Below are 26,855 nucleotides of genomic sequence, written 5' to 3'. Positions count from 1 at the left end.
TTTCGCGCCCACTGTTTCAGACCCTCTGTTTCAGACCCTCTGTTTCGGCCACTCTCTTTCTCGCCCTCTGTTTCAGCCCCTCTGTTTCTCACCCTCTGTTTCAGCCCCTCTGTTTCAGACCCTATGTTTCAGCCCCTCTGTTTCAGACCCTCTGTTTCTCGCCCTCAGTTTTGCGCCCTCTGTTTCAGACCCTCTGTTTCGCGCCCTCTGTTTCAGCCCCTCTGTTTCAGCCCCTCTGTTTCAGCCCCTCTGTTTCAGACCCTCTGTTTCAGACCCTCTGTTTCAGACCCTCTGTTTCTCACCATCTGTTTCGGCCCCTCTCTTTCTCGCCCTCTGTTTCAGTCCCTCTGTTTCGCGCCCTCTGTTTCAGCCCCTCTGTTTCAGCCCCTCTGTTTCAGACCCTCTGTTTCAAACCCTCTGTTTCTCGCCCTCTGTTTCAGCCCCTCTGTTTCTCGCCCTCTGTTTCAGCCCCTCTGTTTCAGACCCTCTGTTTCGCGCCCTCTGTTTCAGACCCTCTGTTTCAGCCCTTCTGTTTCAGCCCCTCTTTTTCTCACCCTCTGTTTCAGCCCCTCTGTTTCAGACCCTCTGTTTCAGCCCCTCTGTTTCAGCCCCTCTGTTTCAGACTCTCTGTTTCAGACCTTCTGTTTCTCGCCATCTGTTTCTGCCCCTCTGTTTCTCGCCATCTGTTTCGGCCCCTCTGTTTCTCGCCCTCTGTTTCAGCCCCTCTGTTTCTCGCCCTCTGTTTCAGCCCCTCTGTTTCAGACCCTCTGTTTCAGCCCCTCTGTTTAAGACCCTCTGTTTCAGACCCTCTGTTTCTCGCCCTCTGTTTCGCGCCCTCTGTTTCAGACCCTCCGTTTCAGCCCCTCAGTTTCAGCCCCTCTTTTTCTCGCCCTCTGTTTCAGCCCCTCTGTTTCAGACCCTCTGTTTCAGCCCCTCTGTTTCAGCCACTCTGTTTCAGACCCTCTGTTTCAGACCCTCTGTTTCTCGCCCTCTGTTTCGGCCCCTCTGTTTCTCGCCCTCTGTTTCGGCCCCTCTGTTTCGCGCCCTCTGTTTCAGACCCTCTGTTTCGGCCCCTCTGTTTGCCGCCCTCTGATTCTGGCCCTCTTTTTCCTGCCCTCTGTTTCGCGCCCTCTGTTTCAGACCCACTGTTTTAGCCCATCAGTTTCAGCCCCTCTGTTTCAGCCCCTCTGTTTCAGACCCTCTGTTTCAGACCCTCTGATTCGCGCGCTCTGTTTCGCGCCCTCTGTTTCAGACCCTCTGTTTCAGCCCCTGTGTTTCAGCCCCTCGGTTTCAGACCCTCTGTTTCAGACCCTGTGTTTCTCGCAGTCTGTTTCGGTCCCTCTGTTTCTCGCCCTCTGTTTCGGCCCCTCTGTTTCGCGCCCTCTTTTTCAGACCCTCTGTTTCAGACCCTCTGTTTCAGACTCACTGTTTCAGACCCTCTGTTTCTCGCCCTCTGTTTCAGACCCTCTGTTTCAGACCCTCTGTTTCTCGCCCTCTGTTTCAGCCCCTCTGTTTCAGACCCTCTGTTTCGCGCCCACTGTTTCAGACCCTCTGTTTCAGACCCTCTGTTTCAGACCCTCTGTTTCTCGCCCTTCTGTTTCAGCCCCTCTGTTTCTCGCTCTCTGTTTCAGCCCCTCTGTTTCAGACCCTCTGTTTCAGCCACTCTGTTTCAGCCCTTCTGTTTCAGCCCCTCTTTTTCTCGCCCTCTGTTTCAGCCCCTCTATATCTCGCCCTCTGTTTCGGCCCCTCTGTTTCGCGCCCTCTGTTTCAGGCCCTCTGTTTCATACCCTCTGTTTCAGACTCTCTGTTTCAGACCCCCTGTTTCTCGCCATCTGTTTCAGCCCCTCTGTTTCAGACCCTCTGTTTCTCGCCCTCTGTTTCAGCCCCTCTGTTTCAGACCCTCTGTTTCGCGCCCACTGTTTCAGACCCTCTGTTTCAGACCCTCTGTTTCGGCCACTCTCTTTCTCGCCCTCTGTTTCAGCCCCTCTGTTTCTCACCCTCTGTTTCAGCCCCTCTGTTTCAGACCCTATGTTTCAGCCCCTCTGTTTCAGACCCTCTGTTTCTCGCCCTCAGTTTTGCGCCCTCTGTTTCAGACCCTCTGTTTCGCGCCCTCTGTTTCAGCCCCTCTGTTTCAGCCCCTCTGTTTCAGCCCCTCTGTTTCAGACCCTCTGTTTCAGACCCTCTGTTTCAGACCCTCTGTTTCTCACCATCTGTTTCGGCCCCTCTCTTTCTCGCCCTCTGTTTCAGTCCCTCTGTTTCGCGCCCTCTGTTTCAGCCCCTCTGTTTCAGCCCCTCTGTTTCAGACCCTCTGTTTCAAACCCTCTGTTTCTCGCCCTCTGTTTCAGCCCCTCTGTTTCTCGCCCTCTGTTTCAGCCCCTCTGTTTCAGACCCTCTGTTTCGCGCCCTCTGTTTCAGACCCTCTGTTTCAGCTCTTCTGTTTCAGCCCCTCTTTTTCTCACCCTCTGTTTCAGCCCCTCTGTTTCAGACCCTCTGTTTCAGCCCCTCTGTTTCAGCCCCTCTGTTTCAGACTCTCTGTTTCAGACCTTCTGTTTCTCGCCATCTGTTTCTGCCCCTCTGTTTCTCGCCATCTGTTTCGGCCCCTCTGTTTCTCGCCCTCTGTTTCAGCCCCTCTGTTTCTCGCCCTCTGTTTCAGCCCCTCTGTTTCAGACCCTCTGTTTCAGCCCCTCTGTTTAAGACCCTCTGTTTCAGACCCTCTGTTTCTCGCCCTCTGTTTCGCGCCCTCTGTTTCAGACCCTCCGTTTCAGCCCCTCAGTTTCAGCCCCTCTTTTTCTCGCCCTCTGTTTCAGCCCCTCTGTTTCAGACCCTCTGTTTCAGCCCCTCTGTTTCAGCCACTCTGTTTCAGACCCTCTGTTTCAGACCCTCTGTTTCTCGCCCTCTGTTTCGGCCCCTCTGTTTCTCGCCCTCTGTTTCGGCCCCTCTGTTTCGCGCCCTCTGTTTCAGACCCTCTGTTTCAGCCCCTCTGTTTCAGCCACTCTGTTTCAGACCCTCTGTTTCAGACCCTCTGTTTCTCGCCCTCTGTTTCGGCCCCTCTGTTTCTCGCCCTCTGTTTCGGCCCCTCTGTTTCGCGCCCTCTTTTTCAGACCCTCTGTTTCAGACCCTCTGTTTCAGACTCTCTGTTTCAGACCCTCTGTTTCTCGCCCTCTGTTTCAGCCCCTCTGTTTCAGACCCTCTGTTTCTCGCCCTCTGTTTCAGCCCCTCTGTTTCAGACCCTCTGTTTCGCGCCCACTGTTTCAGACCCTCTGTTTCAGACCCTCTGTTTCAGACCCTCTGTTTCTCGCCCTTCTGTTTCAGCCCCTCTGTTTCTCGCTCTCTGTTTCAGCCCCTCTGTTTCAGACCCTCTGTTTCAGCCCCTCTGTTTCAGCCCTTCTGTTTCAGCCCCTCTTTTTCTCGCCCTCTGTTTCAGCCCCTCTATATCTCGCCCTCTGTTTCGGCCCCTCTGTTTCGCGCCCTCTGTTTCAGGCCCTCTGTTTCATACCCTCTGTTTCAGACTCTCTGTTTCAGACCCCCTGTTTCTCGCCCTCTGTTTCAGCCCCTCTGTTTCAGACCCTCTGTTTCTCGCCCTCTGTTTCAGCCCCTCTGTTTCAGACCCTCTGTTTCGCGCCCACTGTTTCAGACCCTCTGTTTCAGACCCTCTGTTTCGGCCACTCTCTTTCTCGCCCTCTGTTTCAGCCCCTCTGTTTCTCACCCTCTGTTTCAGCCCCTCTGTTTCAGACCCTATGTTTCAGCCCCTCTGTTTCAGACCCTCTGTTTCTCGCCCTCAGTTTTGCGCCCTCTGTTTCAGACCCTCTGTTTCGCGCCCTCTGTTTCAGCCCCTCTGTTTCAGCCCCTCTGTTTCAGCCCCTCTGTTTCAGACCCTCTGTTTCAGACCCTCTGTTTCAGACCCTCTGTTTCTCACCATCTGTTTCGGCCCCTCTCTTTCTCGCCCTCTGTTTCAGTCCCTCTGTTTCGTGCCCTCTGTTTCAGCCCCTCTGTTTCAGCCCCTCTGTTTCAGACCCTCTGTTTCAAACCCTCTGTTTCTCGCCCTCTGTTTCAGCCCCTCTGTTTCTCGCCCTCTGTTTCAGCCCCTCTGTTTCAGACCCTCTGTTTCAGCCCCTCTGTTTCAGACCCTCTGTTTCAGACCCTCTGTTTCTTGCCCTCTGTTTCGCGCCCTCTGTTTCAGCCCCTCTGTTTCAGCCCTTCTGTTTCAGCCCCTCTTGTTCTCGCCCTCTGTTTCAGCCCCTCTATATCTCGCCCTCTGTTTCGGCCCCTCTGTTTCGCGCCCTCTGTTTCAGGCCCTCTGTTTCATACCCTCTGTTTCAGACTCTCTGTTTCAGACCCCCTGTTTCTCGCCCTCTGTTTCAGCCCCTCTGTTTCAGACCCTCTGTTTCTCGCCCTCTGTTTCAGCCCCTCTGTTTCAGACCCTCTGTTTCGCACCCACTGTTTCAGACCCTCTGTTTCAGACCCTCTGTTTCGGCCACTCTCTTTCTCGCCCTCTGTTTCAGCCCCTCTGTTTCTCGCCCTCTGTTTCAGCCCCTCTGTTTCAGACCCTATGTTTCAGCCCCTCTGTTTCAGACCCTCTGTTTCTGACCCTCTGTTTCAGACCCTCTGTTTCAGACCCTCTGTTTCAGACCCTCTGTTTCAGACCCTCTGTTTCTCACCATCTGTTTCGGCCCCTCTCTTTCTCGCCCTCTGTTTCAGTCCCTCTGTTTCGCGCCCTCTGTTTCAGCCCCTCTGTTTCAGACCCTCTGTTTCAGACCCTCTGTTTCTCGCCCTCTGTTTCGGCCCCTCTGTTTCTCGCCCTCTGTTTCGGCCCCTCTGTTTCGCGCCCTCTTTTTCAGACCCTCTGTTTCAGACCCTCTGTTTCAGACTCTCTGTTTCAGACCCTCTGTTTCTCGCCCTCTGTTTCAGCCCCTCTGTTTCAGACCCTCTGTTTCTCGCCCTCTGTTTCAGCCCCTCTGTTTCAGACCCTCTGTTTCGCGCCCACTGTTTCAGACCCTCTGTTTCAGACCCTCTGTTTCAGACCCTCTGTTTCTCGCCCTTCTGTTTCAGCCCCTCTGTTTCTCGCTCTCTGTTTCAGCCCCTCTGTTTCAGACCCTCTGTTTCAGCCCCTCTGTTTCAGCCCTTCTGTTTCAGCCCCTCTTTTTCTCGCCCTCTGTTTCAGCCCCTCTATATCTCGCCCTCTGTTTCGGCCCCTCTGTTTCGCGCCCTCTGTTTCAGGCCCTCTGTTTCATACCCTCTGTTTCAGACTCTCTGTTTCAGACCCCCTGTTTCTCGCCCTCTGTTTCAGCCCCTCTGTTTCAGACCCTCTGTTTCTCGCCCTCTGTTTCAGCCCCTCTGTTTCAGACCCTCTGTTTCGCGCCCACTGTTTCAGACCCTCTGTTTCAGACCCTCTGTTTCGGCCACTCTCTTTCTCGCCCTCTGTTTCAGCCCCTCTGTTTCTCACCCTCTGTTTCAGCCCCTCTGTTTCAGACCCTCTGTTTCAGCCCCTCTGTTTCAGCCCCTCTGTTTCAGACCCTCTGTTTCAGACCCTCTGTTTCTTGCCCTCTGTTTCGCGCCCTCTGTTTCAGCCCCTCTGTTTCAGCCCTTCTGTTTCAGCCCCTCTTGTTCTCGCCCTCTGTTTCAGCCCCTCTATATCTCGCCCTCTGTTTCGGCCCCTCTGTTTCGCGCCCTCTGTTTCAGGCCCTCTGTTTCATACCCTCTGTTTCAGACTCTCTGTTTCAGACCCCCTGTTTCTCGCCCTCTGTTTCAGCCCCTCTGTTTCAGACCCTCTGTTTCTCGCCCTCTGTTTCAGCCCCTCTGTTTCAGACCCTCTGTTTCGCACCCACTGTTTCAGACCCTCTGTTTCAGACCCTCTGTTTCGGCCACTCTCTTTCTCGCCCTCTGTTTCAGCCCCTCTGTTTCTCGCCCTCTGTTTCAGCCCCTCTGTTTCAGACCCTATGTTTCAGCCCCTCTGTTTCAGACCCTCTGTTTCTCGCCCTCAGTTTTGCGCCCTCTGTTTCAGACCCTCTGTTTCGCGCCCTCTGTTTCAGCCCCTCTGTTTCAGCCCCTCTGTTTCAGCCCCTCTGTTTCAGACCCTCTGTTTCAGACCCTCTGTTTCAGACCCTCTGTTTCTCACCATCTGTTTCGGCCCCTCTCTTTCTCGCCCTCTGTTTCAGTCCCTCTGTTTCGCGCCCTCTGTTTCAGCCCCTCTGTTTCAGCCCCTCTGTTTCAGACCCTCTGTTTCAAACCCTCTGTTTCTCGCCCTCTGTTTCAGCCCCTCTGTTTCTCGCCCTCTGTTTCAGCCCCTCTGTTTCAGACCCTCTGTTTCGCGCCCTCTGTTTCAGACCCTCTGTTTCAGCTCTTCTGTTTCAGCCCCTCTTTTTCTCACCCTCTGTTTCAGCCCCTCTGTTTCAGACCCTCTGTTTCAGCCCCTCTGTTTCAGCCCCTCTGTTTCAGACTCTCTGTTTCAGACCTTCTGTTTCTCGCCATCTGTTTCTGCCCCTCTGTTTCTCGCCATCTGTTTCGGCCCCTCTGTTTCTCGCCCTCTGTTTCAGCCCCTCTGTTTCTCGCCCTCTGTTTCAGCCCCTCTGTTTCAGACCCTCTGTTTCAGCCCCTCTGTTTAAGACCCTCTGTTTCAGACCCTCTGTTTCTCGCCCTCTGTTTCGCGCCCTCTGTTTCAGACCCTCCGTTTCAGCCCCTCAGTTTCAGCCCCTCTTTTTCTCGCCCTCTGTTTCAGCCCCTCTGTTTCAGACCCTCTGTTTCAGCCCCTCTGTTTCAGCCACTCTGTTTCAGACCCTCTGTTTCAGACCCTCTGTTTCTCGCCCTCTGTTTCGGCCCCTCTGTTTCTCGCCCTCTGTTTCGGCCCCTCTGTTTCGCGCCCTCTGTTTCAGACCCTCTGTTTCAGCCCCTCTGTTTCAGCCACTCTGTTTCAGACCCTCTGTTTCAGACCCTCTGTTTCTCGCCCTCTGTTTCGGCCCCTCTGTTTCTCGCCCTCTGTTTCGGCCCCTCTGTTTCGCGCCCTCTTTTTCAGACCCTCTGTTTCAGACCCTCTGTTTCAGACTCTCTGTTTCAGACCCTCTGTTTCTCGCCCTCTGTTTCAGCCCCTCTGTTTCAGACCCTCTGTTTCTCGCCCTCTGTTTCAGCCCCTCTGTTTCAGACCCTCTGTTTCGCGCCCACTGTTTCAGACCCTCTGTTTCAGACCCTCTGTTTCAGACCCTCTGTTTCTCGCCCTTCTGTTTCAGCCCCTCTGTTTCTCGCTCTCTGTTTCAGCCCCTCTGTTTCAGACCCTCTGTTTCAGCCCCTCTGTTTCAGCCCTTCTGTTTCAGCCCCTCTTTTTCTCGCCCTCTGTTTCAGCCCCTCTATATCTCGCCCTCTGTTTCGGCCCCTCTGTTTCGCGCCCTCTGTTTCAGGCCCTCTGTTTCATACCCTCTGTTTCAGACTCTCTGTTTCAGACCCCCTGTTTCTCGCCCTCTGTTTCAGCCCCTCTGTTTCAGACCCTCTGTTTCTCGCCCTCTGTTTCAGCCCCTCTGTTTCAGACCCTCTGTTTCGCGCCCACTGTTTCAGACCCTCTGTTTCAGACCCTCTGTTTCGGCCACTCTCTTTCTCGCCCTCTGTTTCAGCCCCTCTGTTTCTCACCCTCTGTTTCAGCCCCTCTGTTTCAGACCCTATGTTTCAGCCCCTCTGTTTCAGACCCTCTGTTTCTCGCCCTCAGTTTTGCGCCCTCTGTTTCAGACCCTCTGTTTCGCGCCCTCTGTTTCAGCCCCTCTGTTTCAGCCCCTCTGTTTCAGCCCCTCTGTTTCAGACCCTCTGTTTCAGACCCTCTGTTTCAGACCCTCTGTTTCTCACCATCTGTTTCGGCCCCTCTCTTTCTCGCCCTCTGTTTCAGTCCCTCTGTTTCGCGCCCTCTGTTTCAGCCCCTCTGTTTCAGCCCCTCTGTTTCAGACCCTCTGTTTCAAACCCTCTGTTTCTCGCCCTCTGTTTCAGCCCCTCTGTTTCTCGCCCTCTGTTTCAGCCCCTCTGTTTCAGACCCTCTGTTTCGCGCCCTCTGTTTCAGACCCTCTGTTTCAGCCCTTCTGTTTCAGCCCCTCTTTTTCTCACCCTCTGTTTCAGCCCCTCTGTTTCAGACCCTCTGTTTCAGCCCCTCTGTTTCAGCCCCTCTGTTTCAGACTCTCTGTTTCAGACCTTCTGTTTCTCGCCATCTGTTTCTGCCCCTCTGTTTCTCGCCATCTGTTTCGGCCCCTCTGTTTCTCGCCCTCTGTTTCAGCCCCTCTGTTTCTCGCCCTCTGTTTCAGCCCCTCTGTTTCAGACCCTCTGTTTCAGCCCCTCTGTTTAAGACCCTCTGTTTCAGACCCTCTGTTTCTCGCCCTCTGTTTCGCGCCCTCTGTTTCAGACCCTCCGTTTCAGCCCCTCAGTTTCAGCCCCTCTTTTTCTCGCCCTCTGTTTCAGCCCCTCTGTTTCAGACCCTCTGTTTCAGCCCCTCTGTTTCAGCCACTCTGTTTCAGACCCTCTGTTTCAGACCCTCTGTTTCTCGCCCTCTGTTTCGGCCCCTCTGTTTCTCGCCCTCTGTTTCGGCCCCTCTGTTTCGCGCCCTCTGTTTCAGACCCTCTGTTTCGGCCCCTCTGTTTGCCGCCCTCTGATTCTGGCCCTCTTTTTCCTGCCCTCTGTTTCGCGCCCTCTGTTTCAGACCCACTGTTTTAGCCCATCTGTTTCAGCCCCTCTGTTTCAGCCCCTCTGTTTCAGACCCTCTCTTTCAGACCCTCTGATTCGCGCGCTCTGTTTCGCGCCCTCTGTTTCAGACCCTCTGTTTGAGCCCCTGTGTTTCAGCCCCTCGGTTTCAGACCCTCTGTTTCAGACCCTGTGTTTCTCGCAGTCTGTTTCGGTCCCTCTGTTTCTCGCCCTCTGTTTCGGCCCCTCTGTTTCGCGCCCTCTTTTTCAGACCCTCTGTTTCAGACCCTCTGTTTCAGACTCTCTGTTTCAGACCCTCTGTTTCTCGCCCTCTGTTTCAGCCCCTCTGTTTCAGACCCTCTGTTTCTCGCCCTCTGTTTCAGCCCCTCTGTTTCAGACCCTCTGTTTCGCGCCCACTGTTTCAGACCCTCTGTTTCAGACCCTCTGTTTCAGACCCTCTGTTTCTCGCCCTTCTGTTTCAGCCCCTCTGTTTCTCGCTCTCTGTTTCAGCCCCTCTGTTTCAGACCCTCTGTTTCAGCCCCTCTGTTTCAGACCCTCTGTTTCAGACCCTCTGTTTCTCACACTCTGTTTCGCGCCCTCTGTTTCAGAACCTCTGTTTTGCGCCCTCTGTTTCAGCCCATCTGTTTCAGCCCCTCTGTTTCGCGCCCTCTTTTTCAGACCCTCTGTTTCAGACCCTCTGTTTCAGACTCTCTGTTTCAGACCCTCTGTTTCTCGCCCTCTGTTTCAGCCCCTCTGTTTCAGACCCTCTGTTTCTCGCCCTCTGTTTCAGCCCCTCTGTTTCAGACCCTCTGTTTCGCGCCCACTGTTTCAGACCCTCTGTTTCAGACCCTCTGTTTCAGACCCTCTGTTTCTCGCCCTTCTGTTTCAGCCCCTCTGTTTCTCGCTCTCTGTTTCAGCCCCTCTGTTTCAGACCCTCTGTTTCAGCCCCTCTGTTTCAGACCCTCTGTTTCAGACCCTCTGTTTCTCACACTCTGTTTCGCGCCCTCTGTTTCAGAACCTCTGTTTTGCGCCCTCTGTTTCAGCCCCTCTGTTTCAGCCCCTCTGTTTCAGCCCCTCTGTTTCTCGCCCTCTGTTTCTCGCCCTCTGTTTCGCGCCCTCTGTTTCAGACCCTCTGTTTCAGCCCCTCTGTTTCAGCCCCTCTGTTTCTCGCCCTCTGTTTCAGCCCCTCTGTTTCAGACCCTCTGTTTCAGCCCCTCTGTTTCAGCCCCTCTGTTTCAGACCCTCTGTATCTCGCCATCTGTTTCGCGCCGTCTGTTTCGCGCCCTCTGTTTCAGCCCCTCTGTTTCAGCCCCTCTGTTTCAGACCCTCTGTTTCGCGCCCTCTGTTTCAGACCCTCTGTTTCGCGCCCACTGTTTCAGCCCCTCTGTTTCAGCCCCTCTGTTTCGCGCCCTCTGTTTCAGCCCCTCCGTTTCTCGCCCTCTGTTTCTCGCCCTCTGTTTCCCGCCCTCTGTTTCAGACCCTCTGTTTCAGCCCCTCTGTTTCAGCCCCTCTATTTCAGCCCCTCTGTTTCTCGCCCTCTGTTTCGCGCCCTCTGTTTCAGACCCTCTGTTTCAGCCCCTTTGTTTCAGCCCCTCTGTTTCAGACCCTCTGTTTCTCGCCCTCTCTTTCGCGCCCTCTGTTTCGCGCCCTCTGTTTCGCGCCCTCTGTTTCAGACCCTCTGTTTCAGCCCATCTGTTTCAGCCCCTTTGTTTCAGCCCCTCTGTTTCAGACCCTCTGTTTCAGACCCTCTGTTTCAGCCCCTCTGTTTCAGACCCTCTGTTTCAGCCCCTCTGTTTCAGACCCTCTGTTTCTCTCCCTCTGTTTCGGCCCCTCTGTTTCGCGCCCTCTGTTTCAGACCCTCTGTTTCAGACTCTCTGTTTCAGACTCGCTGTTTCAGACCCTCTGTTTCTCGCCCTCTGTTTCAGCCCCTCTGTTTCAGACCCTCTGTTTCGCGCCCTCTGTTTCAGACCCTCTGTTTCAGACCCTCTGTTTCTCGCCCTCTGTTTCAGCCCCTTCTGTTTCTCGCCCTTTGTTTCAGCCCCTCTCTTTCAGACCCTCTTTTTCAGTACCTCTGTTTCAGACCCTTTGTTTCAGACCCTCTGTTTCTCGCCCTCTGTTTCGCGCCCTCTGTTTCAGACCCTCTGTTACGCGACCTCTGTTTCAGCCCCTCTGTTTCAGCCCCTCTGTTTCAGCCTCACTGTTTCAGCCCCTCTGTTTCTCGCCCTCTGTTTCTCGCCCTCTGTTTCGCGCCCTCTGTTTCAGACCCTCTGTTTCAGCCCCTCTGTATCAGCCCCTCTGTTTCTCGCCCTCTGTTTCAGCCCCTCTGTTTCAGCCCCTCTGTTTCAGCCCCTCTGTTTCAGCCCATCTGTTTCAGACCCTCTGTTTCAGACCCTCTGTTTCTCGCACTCTGTTCGGCCCCTCTGTTTCGTGCCCTCTGTTTCAGACCCTCTGTTTCAGAACCTCTGTTTCTCGCCCTCTCTTTCGCAGCCTCTGTTTCGCGCCCTCTGTTTAAGACCCTCTCTTTCACCCCATCTGTTTCAGCCCCTCTGTATCAGCCCCTCTGTTTCAGACCCTCTGTTTCAGACCCTCTGTTTCGCGCGCTCTGTTTCGCGCCCTCTGTTTCAGACCCTCTGTTTCAGACCCTCTGTTTCAGCCCCTCTGTTTCAGCCCCTCTGTTTCAGACCCTCTGTTTCAGACCCTCTGTTTCTCGCCGTCTGTTTCGGCCCCTCTGTTTCTCGCCCTCTGTTTCGGCCCCTCTGTTTCGCGCCCTCTGTTTCAGACCCTCGGTTTCTCGCCCTCTGTTTCAGCCCCTCTGTTTCAGACCCTCTGTTTCTCGCCCTCTGTTTCAGCCCCTCTGTTTCAGACCCTCTGTTTCGCGCCAACTGTTTCAGACCCTCTGTTTCAGACCCTCTGTTTCAGACCCTCTGTTTCTCACCCTCTGTTTCTGCCCCTCTGTTTCTCGCCCTCTGTTTCAGACCCTCTGTTTCAGACCCTCTGTTTCAGCCCCTCTGTTTCAGACCCTCTGTTTCAGACCCTCTGTTTCTCGCACTCTGTTTCGCGCCCTCTGTTTCAGACCCTCTGTTTCGCGCCCTCTGTTTCAGCCCATCTGTTTCAGCCCCTCTGTTTCAGCCCCTCTATTTCAGACCCTCTGTTTCTCGCCCTCTGTTTCTCGCCCTCTGTTTCGCGCCCTCCGTTTCAGACCCTCTCTTTCAGCCCCTCTGTTTCAGCCCCTCTGTTTCTCGCCCTCTGTTTCAGCCCCTCTGTTTCAGACCCTCTGTTTCAGCCCCTCTGTTTTAGCCCCTCTGTTTCAGACCCTCGGTTTCTCGCCCTCTGTTTCGCGCCCACTGTTTCGTGCCCTCTGTTTCAGCCCCTCTGTTTCAGAACCTCTGTTTCAGACCATCTGTTTCAGACCCTCTGTTTCTCGCCCTCTGTTTCAGGCCCTCTGTTTCTCGCCCTCTGTTTTAGCCCCTCTGTTTCAGACCCTCTGTTTCAGTCCCTCTGTTTCAGACCCTCTGTTTCAGACCCTCTGTTTCTCGCCCTCTGTTTCGCGCCCTCTGTTTCAGACCCACTGTTTCGCGACCTCTGTTTCAGCCCCTCTGTTTCAGTCCCTCTGTTTCAGCCCCACTGTTTCAGCCACTCTGTTTCTCGCCCTCTGTTTCTCGCCCTCTGTTTCGCGCCCTCTGTTTCAGACCCTCTGTTTCAGCCCCTCTGTATCTGCCCCTCTGTTTCTTGCCCTCTGTTTCAGCCCCTCTGTTTCAGCCCCTCTGTTTCAGCCCCTCTGTTTCAGCCCATCTGTTTCAGACCCTCTGTTTCAGACCCTCTGTTTCTCGCCCTCTGTTCGGCCCCTCTGTTTCTCGCCCTCTGTTTCGGCCCCTCTGTTTCGTGCCCTCTGTTTCAGACCCTCTGTTTCAGACCCTCTGTTTCTCGCCCTCTCTTTCGCGCCCTCTGTTTCGCGCCCTCTGTTTCAGACCCTCTGTTTCGGCCGCTCTGTTTGCCGCCCTCTGTTTCGGCCCCTCTGTTTCGCAGCCTCTGTTTCGCGCCCTCTGTTTAAGACCCTCTCTTTCAGCCCATCTGTTTCAGCCCCTCTGTTTCAGCCCCTCTGTTTCAGACCCTCTGTTTCAGACCCTCTGTTTCGCGCGCTCTGTTTCGCGCCCTCTGTTTCAGACCCTCTGTTTCAGACCCTCTGTTTCAGCCCCTCTGTTTCAGCCCCTCTGTTTCAGACCCTCTGTTTCAGACCCTCTGTTTCTCGCCGTCTGTTTCGGCCCCTCTGTTTCTCGCCCTCTGTTTCGGCCCCTCTGTTTCGCGCCCTCTGTTTCAGACCCAAGGTTTCTCGCCCTCTGTTTCAGCCCCTCTGTTTCAGACCCTCTGTTTCTCGCCCTCTGTTTCAGCCCCTCTGTTTCAGACCCTCTGTTTCGCGCCAACTGTTTCAGACCCTCTGTTTCAGACCCTCTGTTTCAGACCCTCTGTTTCTCACCCTCTGTTTCTGCCCCTCTGTTTCTCGCCCTCTGTTTCAGACCCTCTGTTTCAGACCCTCTGTTTCAGCCCCTCTGTTTCAGACCCTCTGTTTCAGACCCTCTGTTTCTCGCACTCTGTTTCGCGCCCTCTGTTTCAGACCCTCTGTTTCGCGCCCTCTGTTTCAGCCCATCTGTTTCAGCCCCTCTGTTTCAGCCCCTCTATTTCAGACCCTCTGTTTCTCGCCCTCTGTTTCTCGCCCTCTGTTTCGCGCCCTCTGTTTCAGACCCTCTCTTTCAGCCCCTCTGTTTCAGCCCCTCTGTTTCTCGCCCTCTGTTTCAGCCCCTCTGTTTCAGACCCTCTGTTTCAGCCCCTCTGTTTTAGCCCCTCTGTTTCAGACCCTCGGTTTCTCGCCCTCTGTTTCGCGCCCACTGTTTCGTGCCCTCTGTTTCAGCCCCTCTGTTTCAGAACCTCTGTTTCTCGCCCTCTGTTTCTCGCCCTCTGTTTCTCGCCCTCTGTTTCAGCCCCTCTGTTTCTCGCCCTCTGTTTTAGCCCCTCTGTTTCAGACCCTCTGTTTCAGTCCCTCTGTTTCAGACCCTCTGTTTCAGACCCTCTGTTTCTCGCCCTCTGTTTCGCGCCCTCTGTTTCAGACCCACTGTTTCGCGACCTCTGTTTCAGCCCCTCTGTTTCAGTCCCTCTGTTTCAGCCCCACTGTTTCAGCCACTCTGTTTCTCGCCCTCTGTTTCTCGCCCTCTGTTTCGCGCCCTCTGTTTCAGACCCTCTGTTTCAGCCCCTCTGTATCTGCCCCTCTGTTTCTTGCCCTCTGTTTCAGCCCCTCTGTTTCAGCCCCTCTGTTTCAGCCCCTCTGTTTCAGCCCATCTGTTTCAGACCCTCTGTTTCAGACCCTCTGTTTCTCGCCCTCTGTTCGGCCCCTCTGTTTCTCGCCCTCTGTTTCGGCCCCTCTGTTTCGTGCCCTCTGTTTCAGACCCTCTGTTTCAGACCCTCTGTTTCTCGCCCTCTCTTTCGCGCCCTCTGTTTCGCGCCCTCTGTTTCAGACCCTCTGTTTCGGCCGCTCTGTTTGCCGCCCTCTGTTTCGGCCCCTCTGTTTCGCAGCCTCTGTTTCGCGCCCTCTGTTTCAGACGCTCTCTTTCAGCCCATCTGTTTCAGCCCCTCTGTTTCAGCCCCTCTGTTTCAGACCCTCTGTTTCAGACCCTCTGTTTTGCGCGCTCTGTTTCGCGCCCTCTGATTCAGACCCTCTGTTTCAGACCCTCTGTTTCAGCCCCTCTGTTTCAGCCCCTCTGTTTCCGACTCTCTGTTTCAGACCCTCTGTTTCTCGCCGTCTGTTTCGGCCCCTCTGTTTCTCGCCCTCTGTTTCGGCCCCTCTGTTTCGCGCCCTCTGTTTCAGACGCTCTGTTTCTCGCCCTCTGTTTCAGCCCATCTGTTTCGGCCCCTCTGTTTCAGCCCCTCTGTTTCAGACCCTCTGTTTCTCGCCCTCTGTTTCTCGCCCTCTGTTTCGCGCCCACTGTTTCAGACCCTCTGTTTCAGCCCCACTGTTTCAGCCGCTCTGTTTCTCGCCCTCTGTTTCAGCCCCTCTGTTTCAGACCCTCTGTTTCAGCCCCTCTGTTTCAGCCCCTCTGTTTCAGACCCTCTGTTTCTCGCCCTCTGTTTCGCGCCCTCTGTTTCGTGCCCTCTGTTTCAGCGCCTCTGTTTCAGACCCTCTGTTTCAGACCCTCTGTTTCAAACCCTCTGTTTCTCGCCCTCTGTTTCGGCCCCTCTGTTTCTGACCCTCTGTTTCGCGCGCTCTGTTTCATGCCCTCTGTTTCAGACCCTCTGTTTCAGACCGTCTGTTTCTCGCTCTCTGTTTCAGCCCCTCTGTTTCAGCCCCTCTGTTTCAGACCCTCTGTTTCAGACCCTCTGTTTCGCGCGCTCTGTTTCATGCCCTCTGTTTCAGACCCTCTGTTTCAGACCGTCTGTTTCTCGCTCTCTGTTTCAGCCCCTCTGTTTCAGCCCCTCTGTTTCAGACCCTCTGTTTCAGACCCTCTGTTTCTCGCCGTGTGTTTCGGCCCCTCTGTTTCTCGCCCTCTGTTTCAGACCCTCTGTTTCAGATCCTCTGTTTCTCACCCTCTGTTTCAGCCCCTCTGTTTCAGACCCTCTCTTTCGCGCCCCTGTTTCAGCCCCTCTGTTTCAGACCCTCTGTTTCGCGCCCTCTGTTTCGCGCCCTCTGTTTCAGACCCTCTGTTTCAGCCCCTCTGTTTCTCGCCCTCTGTTTCAGCCCCTCTGTTTCAGACCCTCTGTTTCAGCCCCTCTGTTTCAGACCCTCTGTTTCAAACCCTCTGTTTCTCGCCCTCTGTTTCAGCCCCTCTGTTTCTCGCCCTCTGTTTCAGCCCCTCTGTTTCAGACCCTCTGTTTCAGCCCCTCTGTTTCAGACCCTCTGTTTCAGACCCTCTGTTTCTTGCCCTCTCTTTCGCGCCCTCTGTTTCAGACCCTCTGTTTCAGCCCTTCTGTTTCAGCCCCTCTTTTTCTCACCCTCTGTTTCAGCCCCTATGTTTCAGACCCTCTGTTTCAGCCCCTCTGTTTCAGCCCCTCTGTTTCAGACTCTCTGTTTCAGACCTTCTGTTTCTCGCCATCTGTTTCTGCCCCTCTGTTTCTCGCCATCTGTTTCGGCCCCTCTGTTTCTCGCCCTCTTTTTCAGCCCCTCTGTTTCTCGCCCTCTGTTTCAGCCCCTCTGTTTCAGACCCTCTGTTTCAGCCCCTCTGTTTAAGACCCTCTGTTTCAGACCCTCTGTTTCTCGCCCTCTGTTTCGCGCCCTCTGTTTCAGACCCTCCGTTTCAGCCCCTCAGTTTCAGCCCCTCTTTTTCTCGCCCTCTGTTTCAGCCCCTCTGTTTCAGACACTCTGTTTCGCGCCCTCTGTTTCAGACCCTCTGTTTCAGACCCTCTGTTTCTCGCCCTCTGTTTCAGCCCCTCTGTTTCTCGCCCTCTGTTTCGCGCCCTCTGTTTCAGACCCTCTGTTTCAGCCCATCTGTTTCAGCCCCTCTGTTTTAGCCCCTCTGTTTCAGCCCCTCTGTTTCAGACCCTCTGTTTCAGACCATCTATTTCAGACCCTCTGTTTCGCGCGCTCTGTTTCGCACCCTCTGTTTCAAACGCTCTGTTTCAGCCCCTCTGTTTCAGCCCCTCTGTTTCAGACCCTCTGTTACAGACCCTCTGTTTCAGACCTTCTGTTTCTCGCCGTGTGTTTCAGCCCCTCTGTTTCTCGCCCTCTGTTTCGGCCCCTCTGTTTCAGCCCCTCTGTTTCAGACCCTCTGTTTCAGACCCTCTGTTTCTCGCCCTCTGTTTCGGCCCCTCTGTTTCAGACCCTCTGTTTCGGCCCCTCTGTTTCGCGCCCTCTGTTTCAGACCCTCTGTTTCAGACCCTCTGTTTCTCGCCCTCTGTTTCAGCCCCTCTGTTTCTCGCCCTCTGTTTCAGACCCTCTGTTTCAGACCCACTGTTTCAGCCCCTCTGTTTCATCCCCTCTGTTTCAGCCCCTCTGTTTCAGACCCTCTGTTTCAGACCCTCTGTTTCTCGCCGTCTGTTTCGGCCCCGCTATTTCTCGCTCTCTGTTTTGGCCCCTCTGTTGCGCGCCCTCTGTTTCAGACCCTCTGTTTCAGACCCTCTGTTTCTTGCCCTCTGTTTCAGCCCCTCTGTTTCAGACCCTCTGTTTCTCGCCCTCTGTTTCAGCCTCTCTGTTTCAGACCCTCTGTTTGGCGCCCTCTGTTTCGCGCCCTCTGTTTCAGACCCTCTGTTTCAGCCCCACTGTTTCAGACCCTCTGTTTCAGACCCTCTGTTTCTCGCCCTCTGTTTCGCGCCCTCTGTTTCAGACCCTTTGTTTCGCGCCCTCTTTTTCAGCCCCTCTGCTTCAGCCCCTCTGTTTCGCGCCCTCTGTTTCGCGCCCTCTGTTTCAGCCCCTCTGTTTCAGACCCTCTGTTTCAGACCTTCTGTTTAAGACCCTCTGTTTCAGACCCTCTGTTTCTCGCCCTCTCTTTCGCGCCCTCTGTTTCGCGCCCTCTGTTTCAGACACTCTGTTTCGGCCCCTCTGATTGCCGCCGTCAGTTTCGGCCCCTCTATTTCGCGCCCTCTGTTTCGCGCCCTCTGTTTCAGACCCTCTGTTTCAGCCCATCTGTTTCAGCCCCTCTGTTTCAGCCCCTCTGTTTCAGACCCTCTGTTTCAGACTCTCTATTTCAGACCCTCTGTTTCGCGCGCTCTGTTTCGCACCCTCTGTTTCAGACCCTCTGTTTCAGACCCTCTGTTTCAGCCCCTCTGTTTCAGACCCTCTGTTTCAGACACTCTGATTCAGACCCTCTGTTTCTCGCCGTGTGTTTCGGCCCCTCTGTTTCTCGCCCTCTGTTTCAGACCCTCTGTTTCAGACCCTCTGTTTCAGACTCTCTGTTTTAGACCCTCTGTTTCTCGCCCTCTGTTTCAGCCCCTCTGTTTCAGACCCTCTGTTTCTCGCCCTCTGTTTCAGCCCCTCTGTTTCAGACACTCTGTTTCGCGCCCTCTGTTTCAGACCCTCTGTTTCAGACCCTCTGTTTCTCGCCCTCTGTTTCAGCCCCTCTGTTTCTCGCCCTCTGTTTCGCGCCCTCTGTTTCAGACCCTCTGTTTCAGCCCATCTGTTTCAGCCCCTCTGTTTCAGCCCCTCTGTTTCAGCCCCTCTGTTTCAGACCCTCTGTTTCAGACCATCTATTTCAGACCCTCTGTTTCGCGCGCTCTGTTTCGCACCCTCTGTTTCAAACCCTCTGTTTCAGCCCCTCTGTTTCAGACCCTCTGTTTCAGACCCTCTGTTTCAGACCCTCTGTTTCAGACCTTCTGTTTCTCGCCGTGTGTTACAGCCCCTCTGTTTCTCGCCCTCTGTTTCGGCCCCTCTGTTTCGCGCCCTCTGTTTCAGACCCTCTGTTTCAGACCCTCTGTTTCAGACTCTCTGTTTTAGACCCTCTGTTTCTCGCCCTCTGTTTCAGCCCCTCTGTTTCAGACCCTCTGTTTCTCGCCCTCTGTTTCAGCCCCTCTGTTTCAGACCCTCTGTTTCACGCCCTCTGTTTCAGACCCTCTGTTTCAGACCCTCTGTTTCTCGCCCTCTGTTTCAGCCCTCTGTTTCTCGCCCTTTGTTTCAGCCCCTCTGTTTCAGACCCACTGTTTCAGTCCCTCTGTTTCAGACCCTGTGTTTCAGAACCTCTGTTTCTCGCCCTCTGTTTCGCACCCTCTGTTTCAGACCCTCTGTTTTGCGACCTCTGTTTCAGCCCCTCTGTTTCAGACCCTCTGTTTCAGCCCCACTGTTTCAGCCACTCTGTTTCTCGCCCTCTGTTTCGCACCCTCTGTTTCAGACCCTCTGTTTTGCGACCTCTGTTTCAGACCCTCTGTTTCAGCCCCACTGTTTCAGCCCCTCTGTTTCTCGCCCTCTGTTTCTCGCCCTCTGTTTCGCGACCTCTCTTTCAGACCCTCTGTTTCAGCCCCACTGTTTCAGCCCCTCTGTTTCTCGCCATCTGTTTCAGCCCCTCTGTTTCAGCCCCTCTGTTTCAGCCCCTCTGTTTCAGCCCATCTGTTTCAGACCCTCTGTTTCAGACCCTCTGTTTCTCGCCCTCTGTTTCGCCCCCTCTGTTTCTCGCCCTCTGTTTCGGCCCCTCTGTTTCGCGTCCTCTGTTTCAGACCCACTGTTTCAGACCCTCTGTTTCTCGCCCTCTCTTTCGCGCCCTCTGTTTCGCGCCCTCTGTTTCAGACCCTCTGTTTCGGCCCCTCTGTTTCGCAGCCTCTGTTTCGCGCCCTCTGTTTCAGACCCTCTCTTTCAGCCCATCTGTTTCAGCCCCTCTGTTTCAGCCCCTCTGTTTCAGACCCTCTGTTTCAGACCCTCTGTTTCGCGCGCTCTGTTTCGCGCCCTCTGTTTCAGACCCTCTGTTTCAGACCCTCTGTTTCAGCCCCTCTGTTTCAGCCCCTCTGTTTCAGACCCTCTGTTTCAGACCCTCTGTTTCTCGCCGTCTGTTTCGGCCCCTCTGTTTCTCGTCCTCTGATTCGCGCCCACTGTTTCAGACCCTCTGTTTCGCGCCCTCTGTTTCGCGCCCTCTGTTTCAGACCCTCTGTTTCAGCCCCACTGTTTCAGACCCTCTGTTTCAGACCCTCTGTTTCGCGCGCTCTGTTTCGCGCCCTCTGTTTCAGACCCTCTGTTTCAGACCCTCTGTTTCTCGCCCTCTGTTTCAGCCCCTCTGTTTCAGACCCTCTGTTTCAGCCCCTCTGTTTCAGACCCTCTGTTTCAGCCCCTCTGTTTCAGCCCCTCTGTTTCAGACCCTCTGTTTCAGACCCTCTGTTTCAGACCCTCTGTTTCTCGCCGTCTGTTTCGACCCCTCTGTTTCTCGCCCTCTGTTTCGGCCCCTCTGTTTCGCGCCCTCTGTTTCAGGCCCTCTGTTTCAGACCCTCTGTTTCAGACTCTCTGTTTCAGACCCCCTGTTTCTCGCCCTCTGTTTCAGCCCCTCTGTTTCAGACCCTCTGTTTCTCGCCCTCTGTTTCAGCCCCTCTGTTTCAGCCCCTCTGTTTCGCGCCCACTGTTTCAGACCCTCTGTTTCAGACCCTCTGTTTCGACCACTCTCTTTCTCGCCCTCTGTTTCAGCCCCTCTGTTTCTCGCCCTCTGTTTCAGCCCCTCTGTTTCAGACCCTCTGTTTCAGCCCCTCTGTTTCAGAACCTCTGTTTCTCGCCCTCTGTTTCGCGCCCTCTGTTTCAGACCCTCTGTTTCGCGCCCTCTGTTTCAGCCCCTCTGTTTCAGCCCCTCTGTTTCAGACCCTCTGTTTCAGACCCTCTGTTTCAGACCCTCTGTTTCTCACCATCTGTTTCGGCCCCTCTCTTTCTCGCCCTCTGTTTCAGACCCTCTGTTTCGCGCCCTCTGTTTCAGCCCCTCTGTTTCAGCCCCTCTGTTTCAGACCCTCTGTTTCAAACCCTCTGTTTCTCGCCCTCTGTTTCAGCCCCTCTGTTTCTCGCCCCCTGTTTCAGCCCCTCTGTTTCAGACCCTCTGTTTCAGCCCCTCTGTTTCAGACCCCCTGTTTCAGACCCTCTGTTTCTTGCCCTCTGTTTCGCGCCCTCTGTTTCAGCCCCTCTGTTTCAGCCCTTCTGTTTCAGCCCCTCTTTTTCTCACCCTCTGTTTCAGCCCCTCTGTTTCTCGCCCTCTGTTTCGGCCCCTCTGTTTCGCGCCCTCTGTTTCAGGCCCTCTGTTTCATACCCTCTGTTTCAGACCCTCTGTTTCTCGCCCTCTGTTTCGCCCCCTCTGTTTCTCGCCCTCTGTTTCGGCCCCTCTGTTTCGCGTCCTCTGTTTCAGACCCACTGTTTCAGACCCTCTGTTTCTCGCCCTCTCTTTCGCGCCCTCTGTTTCGCGCCCTCTGTTTCAGACCCTCTGTTTCGGCCCCTCTGTTTCGCAGCCTCTGTTTCGCGCCCTCTGTTTCAGACCCTCTCTTTCAGCCCATCTGTTTCAGCCCCTCTGTTTCAGCCCCTCTGTTTCAGACCCTCTGTTTCAGACCCTCTGTTTCGCGCGCTCTGTTTCGCGCCCTCTGTTTCAGACCCTCTGTTTCAGACCCTCTGTTTCAGCCCCTCTGTTTCAGCCCCTCTGTTTCAGACCCTCTGTTTCAGACCCTCTGTTTCTCGCCGTCTGTTTCGGCCCCTCTGTTTCTCGTCCTCTGATTCGCGCCCACTGTTTCAGACCCTCTGTTTCGCGCCCTCTGTTTCGCGCCCTCTGTTTCAGACCCTCTGTTTCAGCCCCACTGTTTCAGACCCTCTGTTTCAGACCCTCTGTTTCGCGCGCTCTGTTTCGCGCCCTCTGTTTCAGACCCTCTGTTTCAGACCCTCTGTTTCTCGCCCTCTGTTTCAGCCCCTCTGTTTCAGACCCTCTGTTTCAGCCCCTCTGTTTCAGACCCTCTGTTTCAGCCCCTCTGTTTCAGCCCCTCTGTTTCAGACCCTCTGTTTCAGACCCTCTGTTTCAGACCCTCTGTTTCTCGCCGTCTGTTTCGACCCCTCTGTTTCTCGCCCTCTGTTTCGGCACCTCTGTTTCGCGCCCTCTGTTTCAGGCCCTCTGTTTCAGACCCTCTGTTTCAGACTCTCTGTTTCAGACCCCCTGTTTCTCGCCCTCTGTTTCAGCCCCTCTGTTTCAGACCCTCTGTTTCTCGCCCTCTGTTTCAGCCCCTCTGTTTCAGCCCCTCTGTTTCGCGCCCACTGTTTCAGACCCTCTGTTTCAGACCCTCTGTTTCGACCACTCTCTTTCTCGCCCTCTGTTTCAGCCCCTCTGTTTATCGCCCTCTGTTTCAGCCCCTCTGTTTCAGACCCTCTGTTTCAGCCCCTCTGTTTCAGAACCTCTGTTTCTCGCCCTCTGTTTCGCGCCCTCTGTTTCAGACCCTCTGTTTCGCGCCCTCTGTTTCAGCCCCTCTGTTTCAGCCCCTCTGTTTCAGACCCTCTGTTTCAGACCCTCTGTTTCAGACCCTCTGTTTCTCACCATCTGTTTCGGCCCCTCTCTTTCTCGCCCTCTGTTTCAGACCCTCTGTTTCGCGCCCTCTGTTTCAGCCCCTCTGTTTCAGCCCCTCTGTTTCAGACCCTCTGTTTCAAACCCTCTGTTTCTCGCCCTCTGTTTCAGCCCCTCTGTTTCTCGCCCCCTGTTTCAGCCCCTCTGTTTCAGACCCTCTGTTTCAGCCCCTCTGTTTCAGACCCCCTGTTTCAGACCCTCTGTTTCTTGCCCTCTGTTTCGCGCCCTCTGTTTCAGCCCCTCTGTTTCAGCCCTTCTGTTTCAGCCCCTCTTTTTCTCACCCTCTGTTTCAGCCCCTCTGTTTCTCGCCCTCTGTTTCGGCCCCTCTGTTTCGCGCCCTCTGTTTCAGGCCCTCTGTTTCATACCCTCTGTTTCAGACTCTCTGTTTCAGACCCCCTGTTTCTCGCCCTCTGTTTCAGCCCCTCTGTTTCAGACCCTCTGTTTCTCGCCCTCTGTTTCAGCCCCTCTGTTTCAGACCCTCTGTTTCGCGCCCACTGTTTCAGACCCTCTGTTTGAGACCCTCTGTTTCGGCCACTCTCTTTCTCGCCCTCTGTTTCAGCCCCTCTGTTTCTCGCCCTCTGTTTCAGCCCCTCTGTTTCAGACCCTATGTTTCAGCCCCTCTGTTTCAGACCCTCTGTCTCTCGCCCTCAGTTTTGCGCCCTCTGTTTCAGACCCTCTGTTTCGCGCCCTCTGTTTCAGCCCCTCTGTTTCAGCCCCTCTGTTTCAGCCCCTCTGTTTCAGACCCTCTGTTTCAGACCCTCTGTTTCAGACCCTCTGTTTCTCACCATCTGTTTCGGCCCCTCTCTTTCTCGCCCTCTGTTTAAGACCCTCTGTTTCGCGCCCTCTGTTTCAGCCCCTCTGTTTCAGCCCCTCTGTTTCAGACCCTCTGTTTCAAACCCTCTGTTTCTCGCCCTCTGTTTCAGCCCCTCTGTTTCTCGCCCTCTGTTTCAGCCCCTCTGTTTCAGACCCTCTGTTTCGCGCCCTCTGTTTCAGACCCTCTGTTTCAGCCCTTCTGTTTCTGCCCCTCTTTTTCTCACCCTCTGTTTCAGCCCCTCTGTTTCAGACCCTCTGTTTCAGCCCCTCTCTTTCAGCCCCTCTGTTTCAGACTCTCTGTTTCAGACCTTCTGTTTCTCGCCATCTGTTTCTGCCCCTCTGTTTCTCGCCATCTGTTTCGGCCCCTCTGATTCTCGCCCTCTGTTTCAGCCCCTCTGTTTCTCGCCCTCTGTTTCAGCCCCTCTGTTTCAGACCCTCTGTTTCAGCCCCTCTGTTTAAGACCCTCTGTTTCAGACCCTCTGTTTCTCGCCCTCTGTTTCGCGCCCTCTGTTTCAGACCCTCCGTTTCAGCCCCTCAGTTTCAGCCCCTCTTTTTCTCGCCCTCTGTTTCAGCCCCTCTGTTTCAGACCCTCTGTTTCAGCCCCTCTGTTTCAGCCACTCTGTTTCAGACCCTCTGTTTCAGACCCTCTGTTTCTCGCCCTCTGTTTCGGCCCCTCTGTTTCTCGCCCTCTGTTTCGGCCCCTCTGTTTCGCGCCCTCTGTTTCAGACCCTCTGTTTCGGCCCCTCTGTTTGCCGCCCTCTGATTCTGGCCCTCTTTTTCCTGCCCTCTGTTTCGCGCCCTCTGTTTCAGACCCACTGTTTTAGCCCATCTGTTTCAGCCCCTCTGTTTCAGCCCCTCTGTTTCAGACCCTCTGTTTCAGACCCTCTGATTCGCGCGCTCTGTTTCGCGCCCTCTGTTTCAGACCCTCTGTTTCAGCCCCTGTGTTTCAGCCCCTCTGTTTCAGCCCCTCTGTTTCAGCCCCTCTGTTTCAGACCCTCTGTATCTCGCCATCTGTTTCTCGCCGTCTGTTTCGCGCCCTCTGTTTCTCGCCCTCTGTTTCGGCCCCTCTGTTTCGCGCCCTCTTTTTCAGACCCTCTGTTTCAGACCCTCTGTTTCAGACTCTCTGTTTCAGACCCTCTGTTTCTCGCCCTCTGTTTCAGCCCCTCTGTTTCAGACCCTCTGTTTCTCGCCCTCTGTTTCAGCCCCTCTGTTTCAGACCCTCTGTTTCGCGCCCACTGTTTCAGACCCTCTGTTTCAGACCCTCTGTTTCAGACCCTCTGTTTCTCGCCCTTCTGTTTCAGCCCCTCTGTTTCTCGCTCTCTGTTTCAGCCCCTCTGTTTCAGACCCTCTGTTTCAGCCCCTCTGTTTGAGACCCTCTGTTTCAGACCCTCTGTTTCTCACACTCTGTTTCGCGCCCTGTTTCAGACCCTCTGTTTTGCGCCCTCTGTTTCAGCCCATCTGTTTCAGCCCCTCTGTTTCAGCCCCTCTGTTTCAGCCCCTCTGTTTCTCGCCCTCTGTTTCTCGCCCTCTGTTTCGCGCCCTCTGTTTCAGACCCTCTGTTTCAGCCCCTCTGTTTCAGCCCCTCTGTTTCTCGCCCTCTGTTTCAGCCCCTCTGTTTCAGACCCTCTGTTTCAGCCCCTCTGTTTCAGCCCCTCTGTTTCAGACCCTCTGTATCTCGCCATCTGTTTCTCGCCGTCTGTTTCGCGCCCTCTGTTTCAGCCCCTCTGTTTCAGCCCCTCTGTTTCAGACCCTCTGTTTCAGACCCTCTGTTTCAGACCCTCTGTTTCTCGCCCTCTGTTTCGGCCCCTCTGTTTCAGACCCTCTGTTTCGCGCGCTCTGTTTCGCGCCCTCTGTTTCAGACCCTCTGTTTCAGACCCTCTGTTTCTCGCCCTCTGTTTCAGCCCCTCTGTTTCTCGCCCTCTGTTTCAGCCCCTCTGTTTCAGACCCTCTGTTTCAGCCCCTCTGTTTCAGCCCCTCTGTTTCAGCCCCTCTGTTTCAGAGCCTCTGTTTCAGACCCTCTGTTTCTCGCCGTCTGTTTCGGCCCCTTTGTTTCTCGCCCTCTGTTTTGGCCCCTCTGTTGCGCGCCCTCTGTTTCAGACCCTCTGTTTCAGACCCTCTGTTTCAGACCCTCTGTTTCTCGCTCTCTGTTTCAGCCCCTCTGTTTCAGACCCTCTGTTTCTCGCCCTCTGTTTCAGCCCCTCTGTTTCAGACCCTCTGTTTCGCGCCCTCTGTTTCGTGCCCTCTGTTTCAGACCCTCTGTTTCAGCCCCACTGTTTAAGACCCTCTGTTTCAGACCCTCTGTTTCTCGCCCTCTGTTTCGCGCCCTCTGTTTCAGACCCTCTGTTTCGCGCCCACTGTTTCAACCCCTCTGTTTCAGCCCCTCTGTTTCGCGCCGTCTGCTTCAGCCCCTCCGTTTCTCGCCCTCTGTTTCTCGCCCTCTGTTTCCCGCCCTCTGTTTCAGACCCTCTGTTTCAGCCCCTCTGTTTCAGCCCCTCTATTTCAGCCCCTCTGTTTCTCGCCCTCTGTTTCGCGCCCTCTGTTTCAGACCCTCTGTTTCAGCCCCTTTGTTTCAGCCCCTCTGTTTCAGACCCTCTGTTTCTCTCCCTCTGTTTCGGCCCCTCTGTTTCGCGCCCTCTGTTTCAGACCCTCTGTTTCAGACTCTCTGTTTCAGACTCTCTGTTTCAGACCCTCTGTTTCTCGCCCTCTGTTTCAGCCCCTCTGTTTCAGACCCTCTGTTTCGCGCCCTCTGTTTCAGACCCTCTGTTTCAGACCCTCTGTTTCTCGCCCTCTGTTTCAGCCCCTCTGTTTCAGCCTCACTGTTTCAGCCCCTCTGTTTCTCGCCCTCTGTTTCTCGCCCTCTGTTTCTCGCCCTTTGTTTCAGCCCCTCTCTTTCAGACCCTCTTTTTCAGTACCTCTGTTTCAGACCCTTTGTTTCAGACCCTCTGTTTCTCGCCCTCTGTTTCGCGCCCTCTGTTTCAGACCCTCTGTTACGCGACCTCTGTTTCAGCCCCTCTGTTTCAGCCCCTCTGTTTCAGCCTCACTGTTTCAGCCCCTCTGTTTCTCGCCCTCTGTTTCTCGCCCTCTGTTTCGCGCCCTCTGTTTCAGACCCTCTGTTTCAGCCCCTCTGTATCAGCCCCTCTGTTTCTCGCCCTCTGTTTCAGCCCCTCTGTTTCAGCCCCTCTGTTTCAGCCCCTCTGTTTCAACCCATCTGTTTCAGACCCTCTGTTTCAGACCCTCTGTTTCTCGCACTCTGTTCGGCCCCTCTGTTTCGTGCCCTCTGTTTCAGACCCTCTGTTTCAGACCCTCTGTTTCTCGCCCTCTCTTTCGCAGCCTCTGTTTCGCGCCCTCTGTTTAAGACCCTCTCTTTCAGCCCATCTGTTTCAGCCCCTCTGTTTCAGACCCTCTGTTTCAGACCCTCTGTTTCAGACCCTCTGTTTCGCGCGCTCTGTTTCGCGCCCTCTGTTTCAGACCCTCTGTTTCAGACCCTCTGTTTCAGCCCCTCTGTTTCAGCCCCTCTGTTTCAGACCCTCTGTTTCAGACCCTCTGTTTCTCGCCGTCTGTTTCGGCCCCTCTGTTTCTCGCCCTCTGTTTCGGCCCCTCTGTTTCGCGCCCTCTGTTTCAGACCCTCGGTTTCTCGCCCTCTGTTTCAGCCCCTCTGTTTTAGACCCTCTGTTTCTCGCCCTCTGTTTCAGCCCCTCTGTTTCAGACCCTCTGTTTCGCGCCAACTGTTTCAGACCCTCTGTTTCAGACCCTCTGTTTCAGACCCTCTGTTTCTCACCCTCTGTTTCTGCCCCTCTGTTTCTCGCCCTCTGTTTCAGACCCTCTGTTTCAGACCCTCTGTTTCAGCACCTCTGTTTCAGACCCTCTGTTTCAGACCCTCTGTTTCTCGCACTCTGTTTCGCGCCCTCTGTTTCAGACCCTCTGTTTCGCGCCCTCTGTTTCAGCCCATCTGTTTCAGCCCCTCTGTTTCAGCCCCTCTATTTCAGACCCTCTGTTTCTCGCCCTCTGTTTCTCGCCCTCTGTTTCGCGCCCTCTGTTTCAGACCCTCTCTTTCAGCCCCTCTGTTTCAGCCCCTCTGTTTCTCGCCCTCTGTTTCAGCCCCTCTGTTTTAGCCCCTCTGTTTCAGACCCTCGGTTTCTCGCCCTCTGTTTCGCGCCCACTGTTTCGTGCCCTCTGTTTCAGCCCCTCTGTTTCAGAACCTCTGTTTCAGACCATCTGTTTCAGACCCTCTGTTTCTCGCCCTCTGTTTCAGCCCCTCTGTTTCTCGCCCTCTGTTTTAGCCCCTCTGTTTCAGACCCTCTGTTTCAGTCCCTCTGTTTCAGCCCCTCTGTTTCAGACCCTCTGTTTCTCGCCCTCTGTTTCAGCCCCTCTGTTTCAGCCCCTCTGTTTCAGCCCCACTGTTTCAGCCACTCTGTTTCTCGCCCTCTGTTT

Source organism: Chiloscyllium punctatum, chromosome X, assembly GCF_047496795.1.
Source record: "Chiloscyllium punctatum isolate Juve2018m chromosome X, sChiPun1.3, whole genome shotgun sequence".
NCBI classification, from domain to species: Eukaryota; Metazoa; Chordata; class Chondrichthyes; order Orectolobiformes; family Hemiscylliidae; genus Chiloscyllium; species Chiloscyllium punctatum.
This window is presented reverse-complemented; position numbering follows the sequence as displayed.